The 10,002-nt window shown below is 41.3% G+C and overlaps 1 long non-coding RNA gene across 1 annotated transcript; it reads right to left on the bottom strand.

Annotated features, from left to right (window-relative positions):
* Positions 1–1,542: 1,542 nt before the first annotated feature.
* LOC126398384 (uncharacterized) lies at positions 1,543–2,070 on the bottom strand. Its single transcript, XR_007570772.1, has 3 exons — positions 1,932–2,070; positions 1,794–1,855; positions 1,543–1,704 (listed from the first exon to the last, which is right to left on the bottom strand). It is a non-coding gene; the product is annotated as an uncharacterized LOC126398384 (long non-coding RNA).
* Positions 2,071–10,002: the final 7,932 nt, after the last annotated feature.

Genomic DNA, 10,002 nt, shown 5'->3' with positions numbered 1-10,002 from the left:
CTTTTCCTTATTCTCTTTCATATTTATAGGGTGACAATGTTGGATGTTCAAATAAAACGTAGCCAGATTTTCAAATAATGAGGTAAACGTATGTAAAATGAATCCCTGTGGTCAAAAAAATATTCTGGATACCCTGTTTCCAATGATTTTTCTACTTTCTAGAAGCTGAGATCAGCTGGTGACAGATTTCTTTATGTGGTCATCTGTTCCAGGCACGCTACTGCAATTGTTCACATTATGTAACCCATACTGCCTCATGTAGCTACATGCTAGCATCAGTGAAAAATGTAATCTTAGTTGCTGATGTTGTTAATTTTTCTAAGATTTCGGATAATAATTCTGCTGGAACAGGTAAGTTCAGTGGTAACACTCCATTACAGTCATTCCTCTGGCTGTAATAAAGGTGCAGAGGCTCCACAAGCCGGAAGATCTGGAAGATTCAGAAACGCTGACCAATCAGAGCAGACGTTTTACAGAGATGGGCGCTAAAATGGTCTCAGACAGAGGGTGAATACAGGTGTTCCAGCACAGACAGTATGAGGAAAATATCAGCCCGTTTTTACTCTCAACTCGTCAAGTACCATTGCTTTGTCAGTAGGGTTGCAATGATATACCGGTTCAAAGGTATACCGTGACATAAAAGTTGATGGTTATCATGCCGTGTACATTCGCTTCATTACAGTATGAAAAGAAAAATGCAATCAGATGGAGGAGCTCCCCTTTATTTTAACCATTTTCAAAGGGGAGACTTTTTACACATACTTTCATTAAGAAAATGGCTTAAGTTTCAATTATAGTAATAAAACATTTGTTCAACCAAAAATAACCCTTCCATTTTCATTCCTTAAAGGTCATTGTAATTAATAATAATACAAATTCTTTAATACTGTGATACCATGAAACTGCAATATTTTCTGAAACGGTTATTGTACTGTGAAAACCCTATTTATCAGTAGACCTCAGCAGCAGACACCAACACACAGGTACCCTAGCGGCAGTATGACCATCACTGTTGTGATTGTTTCTAATGTTACAGGCAACTACGTGTAGCCCCCTCACTCAATTCCTAATTTTAACACAAACCTTGTGATTACACACTCTATACTTTAAACACCTTTTTGCATGGGAGAGGAATAGGTGATGGCTACAAATATAAAACTGTGAGTTTGTACAAAAATATGATTCAAAACCAAGGTGCAAAGAGGCCCACTTAGCTTATAATATAGCTATACTGTATGTGTGAGCTTTAACTCCCATGCTTAATACTTACTCAACTATAGCACTTTAAAAGTCAACATAAATCAAATTACCATACCGTGAATTGGCTTACATAATTATTAAACATGAATCACCCTCAAACACACAGGTTGATTGCAAAAACATCACAATATTTATTTCAACCCCCCCAAAACAAATTTTTAAAAAAGCAATATAAGATAATACCCGGGATTTTCTAACTCAGTCTATGGTACCATGTTTGTTGGCGCGCTGTTGGAGCTCATATGTAACCCTTAGGTGGAGAATGTTCGTACTCACGGTCCCTTGGAAACTCAGAAAGCTGGTAGTAACAGTCCATTCAAACCCTCGATACCGCAGCGAGCTGAAGGAAGAAGAAAAGCTCTGTCCACGTGCAGGAAGTCCCTGGCAGCGGCAAGGCCTGAGCACCTCTCTTGCATCAGCATGAGTGGCAATGTCGGAAGCACACTAACATTAAAAGTCAAAACCTCAAATGAATATACTATTGGAAAACCATAAATGTGCATAATTTCACAGTTCACAATATCCATACTCACTCAGAAACTTGTAAATAAACCAAGGCTTCCCACACGCAGCCTGACGCAGGTCTCCTCCGCTCCTGTGAAGGCGCAGGCTAGTCAGCTAACTCAGTTTCATGTGCTAACAGTATCAGCTAAGTTAGCAACAAAACTCACTCAAACACAATACGGCTCACACTCCCGCCGGTTTAGGTTACACACAGTCACACTCCCGCTGGGTCTGACTTCTTACAAAATACTGCATATATGATGACTATAACAAACTTAAAACGGCATATCATCCCCTCTTTCTGTCCTCCTGTTCTTCCTAGGTCCTTCTCGACTTGTCTGAACTAAGTCCCGCCCTTCGCAGAATCCGACAGGTCACAATCCTCACCCTAACTTGATTGATTGACACCTGTCTATCCAATACACAAAACGGACATGAGAACTTCAAGGTCCGCTCTAAATGTGGGATATTTGAACACCTCCAAATAAACAAAACAAACAAACAAACCTTAACAAAAATACACATTTTTTCCATATTAATGCAGAAATCAAAAGACATAAGTAATAAATGAGGTAGTTTTTCACAAAATCAGCGTAAGGATAGAACTACATTACAAATATCCAAATACTACAGTGTGAACTAAAATCAGTAGGGCACTACATACGGTTCTATTAAGAGCAAGAAAGTCTGCATGGGGAAAGCAGAAGGGTAGGTGGATGGGTCAAACAGACTCTGGACTTTCACCCAGAAGCCTACTGTTTGTTTCCTGCGCAAAACCAAAAGTCAGTCGTTGTTAGTAGTGTGCTAGCATGTGTAGCATGCTACCTTAGTGACGTATGTTATATGATGTTTGTCACGTGACGTTACATACACAACCATACTTATTTCAAGCCAACCCAGATTTTTTTTTCTTGACCTAACCACAGACTTTTTTGCCTAAACCTACGGAAATTAACCAAAAAACTATGTGTTTGAACTATGTTGTAAGTTTATCTCGAAAATGACTGTTTTCACTTAATTTCTTGTGAAAATGGAAGTGTATGTTGAAAAGATACAACACATGTAACAAGCGTCCATTGACAAAGTGTTGGTTTTTGACAAGGAGGGAAAAGCAAGTGTGTTTTTTGAACATCAAACCATGAAAATATGTTCTAGCAGAAACCCAAAATACATGTATGAAACTGAAAATGAGTATAATAAGTCCCCTTTAAAAAAGAAAGATAGTATTAAAACTAAGATGTGTCTTTATTTCATTTGCTTCATAGCAAATGCACATGCTAGCCAGATCAATATCTTGTACTACACAAAGCACCAGTGCTCATGGATAATGCAGTCTTTTAACATTACAAAAAAACAAAAACCCAAAGATAAAAAAAAAGTCACAGTCCTTGTGTTATACAGTACTCAAACACCACTGCAATGACCCCTTAGCTGCAGAGATGTTGTCTAAATAGATGGATGCATGAGTGAAAGTGGTGGTAATTAGCCACTGTGTATTTTGTTGGATTGCGTTTAAATGAAGCCATCCCGCCACGAGGAGAGAGCTGATTGCATCTCTCCTCATCATCACCCCTGCACTTCTTCTACTACATTAGTATGAACAGTGTTTGCTTATACTGGCTGAGGAAGCTAAACATGACCCACTTGAGGCCATTATATGGATGCAAAGCATAAACAATTCATTCTGTTTTTTCTCAGCGGAGACACATATGTTGGGGATGCAAAGGTTTTGGGAAACTCATTTCATGGTTATTGTTTACCTAATCAGAAATTCTAATTGCTCAGTGAGACTAATTAACTTGTGGAAAAGTAACAGGAGTATTGTGTACCCCCATGTCATGCTGTTTGTATACGTTTATGAAATATTCATACCATGACAAGGCAGTTTGGCAACTACTATTTCGCTGTGATATGATTTTGTTTGGTCTCGAGTCTCTTGACACTGTCACCATCAATTACCCTGACAGGAAACGTGAAACGACGTCAAAGGCGCACGTCAACAACTGCAAAACAACAGAGGGAGTTCATGCGACAAGAGAGACACAGACAGAACATCCTGGAGCTGGGTTCGGCTCTGCCATGTGGCACAATATGAGGCGCTTTATTCCAAGTGGCAGTTTGATCTATTCATTAATTAATTTTTGCTGACAAAAAAAATCTACATATTAAAGGATAAGGCTGGTATTATTCAGCATTTCCTATGATTAACAAATTCAATGAAAAGAAGCAACATTGTGTTTGCCTGTCTCTTGATACTGTCCGACTTCCACAGCTCAAAGCCCATTCATTCCTAATGGGGATGTATACCTTTAAAACAATTCAGAAATATATAGTTTTATTTTATAGTTAAAAAAAGACTCAGTCATTTCTTAAAACAGCTGGTCACTGTAGCTTCTTAAATAGGAGAAAATAGTGCATTTGTTGGGGACTATTTTCTGTGATGGATTGATCCATATTCAGTGCTCTTATGAGTATTTACGGCAGCAGGATATGTTAGATTCAGTCAATATGTATTCGCAAACCTTTGCCTATTTACACATCCAGCAGACACAGAACAATCTTATTTAGCAGAGTTGTCTTTCCGTACACGATGAATATATGTCCAATATTAACTCTCCTTTTAGCTCTGGTTGCAAAGCAAGGAAAGCAAGGAAAAGCAAAAGCAAGGGAGGCACAGGAGGCAGCAGAGAAGAAAAATATGAGGACGCTGTACAGGATTGTCCGAGAACTAAGCAGCTCTAGGAGCAGCTCCGGTGTACCAATCAGAGGCAAGGATGGCAGGGCACTCCTGAGCGACGAAGAGCAAGGTGGATGGAACACTTCAGAGAGGTTCTTAACCAGCCAACACCTCCCACGCTCTTGGTCCAGTCTTGACCAGGAACCACCAGCTCCAACCCTGAATGTTACTTCAGATGAGATATCCGGGACCGAGGTTGCCAGAGCAATCAAGAGCTTCAAGAATAACAAGGTGCTGGGACTCAATGAAGTATCTGCCAAGTTGTTGAAGCATGGCCAGGAGGTCATTGTGGAGAGCCTCACCCACTTGTTTAACCTGATTTGGCATGCTGAAGATGTTCCTGCCGATTGGAGACGTGGGGTCATTGTGACGCTGCCCAAGAAGGGAAACCTCGGGGACTGCAACAACTGGCGGGGCATCACACTGCTGTCTATCCCTGGCAAGGTATTCTGCAGTGTTCTGCTCCAACGCCTAAAACCGAGGTAGATAACATCCTAAGGGAAGAGCAAGCTGGTTTCCGGAAGGGAAGGTCCCGCTCCGAACAGATCTTCACTCTTTCGACAAAGCTTTCGACAGCATCAACCGGGAATCACTGTGGCAGATTGTCCAGCTGTATGGCGTGCTGTCCAAATACGTGAACATCTTCAGGGCCCTGTACCGTAACTCCACTTGTCGTGTCAGTGGCACAACTAATGAAATCGTGACCGGTGTAAGACAGGGTTGCATCCTGTCACCCTTGCTCTTCCTTATCGTTATTGATTTTGTGATGAGGAAGACCCTCGCTGGGACGAACTTCGGCATCAAGTGGGGACAGGGCAGACTGCATGACCTGGACTTTGCAGATGACCTGGCTCTGATTAGTCATACCCACGCTGCACTCCAAGAGAAACCAGCAATCTCCAAGAGCATGGAGCAAAGGTTGGTCTACAGATCAGTCACGAGAAGACCAAGGCCATGATCGTCAGACAGGATCAACACCACCCACCACTCACTCTAGGCAAGTATGACACTGAGCACGTCAAAAACTTCACATATCTTGGCAGTAACATCTCGAGTACAGGAGATGTGGTGAAAGACGTACGAACGAGAATCGGCAAAGCTGCAGGAGTGTTCCAATGGCTCTGCAACGTATGGTCATCCAAAGCTATCACTACCGCAATCAAGCTATGCCTGTGTCAGTTGTCATTCCAACAGCGACCTACGCAAGCGAGATGTGGATGAGGACTGCCAGTATTACCAACATGTTGGATGTCTTCCACCGACGATGCCTCAGAACCATCTTGAGGATCTCATGGCAAGACCACATCACTAACGATTAGGTGATGAGAAGGGCAGGGGTGTCGCTACTGTCAGCAGAAGAAGAATGGCTGGACACGTACTCCAACTGCCAAGAGAGAGACCAGCGAGTGTGGCAATGGACTAGGTGCCTGAGGGCAGCAAGAGGAAGAGAGGGAGGCCAAAGAAGACATGGAGACAGACATTTAAGGAAGACCTAAGCGAGATGAGTGTCAGCTGGCATGATGCAAGGAGGGTCGCCAGGGACCGGAGCAAGTAGAAGGGACTTGTCGCCCAATGTTCTAATAGGAATGGGAGGAACTAAGTCTAAGTAAGTAAGGTCTGGTTTGGTCTCTGCCTATTCCAGAGAAAAAGAATACACAGGTCTTTGATTGCTAAATGCTCCACTGTGTTCACTAGCTAGTTGCTAACTCTGTCTTCCATTTGGTGTTGAGCTGATAGCGCACATTGAATTTATTGAAGCACAAAAAACATCCGCCTTCTCCTGCTGGAAATCAAAAAAGCAAATTTGTGGACTGTAAAAGCAAAACAATAAGCTGAGATGCTAAAAATCTCTGTAGAGTGTGTGTTTAATCTCTAGCAGGTTCCCTGGTCTAGGTTCCCATGTACCTAAATGGCATTTTTTTTAAATTTTCTTTAGAAACCTAATGTTGCCTAGTTTAGCATTTTTATGGTGCCAAGGTCAACTAATATCCAATGGGGTTTGTTTGGCTGCCATCATGAACTGATGTCCATGAGAGTGATGAAAAATGCAGATTTTTATAACTCCTCAAGGTTCACAGTGGTCATCTTGGCAAGACAGCTGTATTGTAGCTGTCTGTCATGGACTTGTTTTCATGCTTCTCAACTTTTTAAAGACCTTGTCCTCTTAAAAAATACATCAGGGACATGGTGGACTTGCCCTTGCATTTGATGGTTAGAACTACTACATGTAATTATATCAAACAAAGTTGTAATATTGCACATGATTAGGACTGTGAAACTTAAAAGCTTTCATAACATAAGTGACACTTAACACTCAACAGCACTATCTGGTACCTGACGTCTCCCTCATCAATCTGGAACTGACTCATCCTGCTGCCACAGACCTCATCCACTTAAGGTGGAAGTAACCTCATTATCAAAATTCATACATGTTATTCCTATGGCCTAAGACAATCCAAACTTATAAGTAAACATGAACAGTTCATCCCCAAATTTAAAAACTACAGTGCTTAAACTTTAATTTGGGATGTCATGGGATATAAAGTCTGGAGCTGTGCCTCGGACAGTAAACTGGGAAAGATGTTCTTGATGACACTGAGAGCACCAATGGGAATATTCTGAATATATGTGTACATTTTTTGTTTCAGAATTGAAAAACTAAAATAAATTAAAACTCTCATTTGGGTATAAAAAATAAAAATATTCTGTGGGTCCACAAAAAAATCAGGCTCCCATTCACTGTCGATGAAGCAGCTCAAGAGTTTATACCCTATGACATCATAAGTTTGAGACTTACTCCTCTGGTTTCTGGCTTTAAGAGAGAGTAGACAATGTTCACAAACACCGATTGAACAAATATTGATTGAACTTTTCTTAATTTAGGTGGTGTGTCCCTTCAATGACCTTGAAGTTGATAAAAGAAAGTCCCAACAGTTAACACATATTTGTTGGGGTCAGGATGTGTGAACAGTTAAATCATTCCACAACCAGAAACCATGGATTACTAGAACCATTCGGAAACATGCAAAATTAGAAGAGGCAAAGAAATTCACTAGAGTTTTACCTTGTACAATTCCATGTGACAAATAAATTACTGATTGATTGATTGATTGATTGATTGATTGATTGACTGAAATTCAGCCAATCCCATGCATTGCGCGCAACCTTGCAATTTTGTCCAATTACTGCAACTTTATAGCAAATTTGACAATTTAAAAGGCCCCAACATTCCCAAAAACAGCCGGTGAAATCTTAGGAAGAACTGATAAGAGAAAGAACTAGTTTCATTTAGCTATTGCAGGAAACTATTGTGAAACAAAATAGCAAAAGTTTATTGGTATGAACCTTAAAATTTGTTGTTTGCCTGTTTTTCACCAATACAGAGTTGTACCATATCAGTGAGCTTTCCATTTGATTCCTGGTGCCACTAACGTGGACACCAATTGAAGATGGCCACCAAATGACCCCTATGGACCATTGATGGACTCTGGCAACATGATCATTAGGATCCTAAAATCCTAAAATTGATCTGTTGCTAAAAATATTGATTAGTGCGCAAATTATTATCAGTAGTTGCTTTGGTGACGCAACTTTTTCTCAGTGACTACACCCAGCTCTGGACCAAGCACCTTTGGCCCCCTAGCCAAGCTTCATTTGCAAATTTGTAAATTTAGAAATGTGCAAATTTCGTGTTCTTGTTTGTGTAATGGGCCCCAGATGGCTTTTGACTTTTCGTTTTCTCTTACTATTGTGCTCTCCACATATGCTACACTCCATTACCCCACTGTTCAATTTTGAAGGAGGTGGGGGGTAATTTTGGTGCCCCACCCCCACCTCTGGGTGGTATAAGAAGATCTGCCTCTGACTATACCCCCTAGAACAGTGCAATTCTTTGTGTTAAAATCAAGGATTCTGCTTCTGCTCTGTTAGAAATTCAGTATAGATATGATGTCTTCTACATTTTAGCCCTAGTGCAAAAGGTATATAATGATCACTGACAACCAGCTCATGCTTACTGAGGATAAAAAATAGCATGGTGGCTCCCATTATTCCAAAAAATACAGCTCCACTTTGCTGACATTTTTCTTTTCATACCATCACAGGTGTTTGGAATAGGCTGGTCACTGCTGGATGTCATACTGCTCCAGATGTGACCTCTCCAGACCTCCTGGCATCCCCAGACTACCAGCCTCCCAGCAGGTGCATGTTTCACTTTGTAGCATCATCGCTGCCGCCGACCACCCTCCACAATAAATTACAGCCCTGGAACCTCAGACCAAAGTACCATGGTAACCGGAGCGTGTGATCCTTGCTGTTATTTCCCCCATCTCCTCCGCTGTTCACCCCCATTCCAGGCTATAAAGCGAGGCAAAGCTGAGGACGCCATGCAAAAGGTCTTTATTAATATGAAAATTAAATCTGTGATGACATTGCTCGTGACTTTAATTTTAACTCACAGTGCCTAGAGGAAGGACAGTGTTCTGCAGACTCAGGGAGATGAGCATTTTAGAAAAAAGAGGTCATATAAATAATGATACAATCACACGGTGAAATAGGTATTATGCAAAACTGTCATGATTCATAGAACACATAGGAGATAGAACACGGAAGCCTCGCAGCCCCTTTTTTTGTTTTCAACTCCTGATAAGACAAAACACCCTCTGAGCCAACTTAAAGCACCCATGCATTTTCTCTTGGGGTGTTTACGTACTTCCCTATTTGAAGCCCATCCCTCATTGTTGGGAGACAAATGTCACCTCCCTCCCTCCCCGCCCGCAATGCTGTCTAGTAGCTGACAGATGTCTCGCATTCATGAATATTCTGTGCACCGCCAGGCCCCGACGCTGCCGACGCAGCTTTGATCTTCATTTCAAAAGAAAGTTCTGTCTGTGCCACTGCCAGAGACTTTGTGTGACTCACAGAGCATTTGCTGTTGTAACCTGTTTGTTTGAGTGCAGTAATAGAACAACGACTGTGCGATCGTTAGGGTTGACAGTCTGAGGCGTGAGGGCTGCTCTTCAAATCAGGATGAGGAGTCAGGACTTACTCGCTGATTATGATCCGCTGAATATGGCTGGCAGTGCCCCCCAGATAACACTTTGTGTTACTTTCTTTGATATGAGAAACCCACATTTCCTCCCAACCAAAGATATTTTAGTCAAGTCATAGACAGCTAATATTTTGAACCAATGTTAAAGCTGCACTAATCAATATTTTTGTATGACCTATGTATCAAATGACTGTGTGATATAAGAAAGGGGTCACCCATATAGCCATTTCCCACCAAATTTGATCTGGTGTTTGAACCAGTTCCATTCAGGATTTGATGCTTTCTAGCAGGAGGAGGCTGGAGGGTGTTGCACAGCAGAAGTAAACAGTAGTAGCAAGATGTTGGATCACACCGATTACCTGAGAGCTTCTGTGGACGAAAACTATGACAAAAGTTTTTCTTCATTTTTTATTTCATTTTAGATTTTTTTTTCAATTTTTCCAAATCTTTT

The sequence above is a fragment of the Epinephelus moara genome, chromosome 12 (assembly GCF_006386435.1).
Source record: "Epinephelus moara isolate mb chromosome 12, YSFRI_EMoa_1.0, whole genome shotgun sequence".
NCBI classification, from domain to species: Eukaryota; Metazoa; Chordata; class Actinopteri; order Perciformes; family Serranidae; genus Epinephelus; species Epinephelus moara.
Note: the sequence above shows the minus strand (reverse complement) of the source record. Positions and strands in the feature narration are given on the sequence as shown.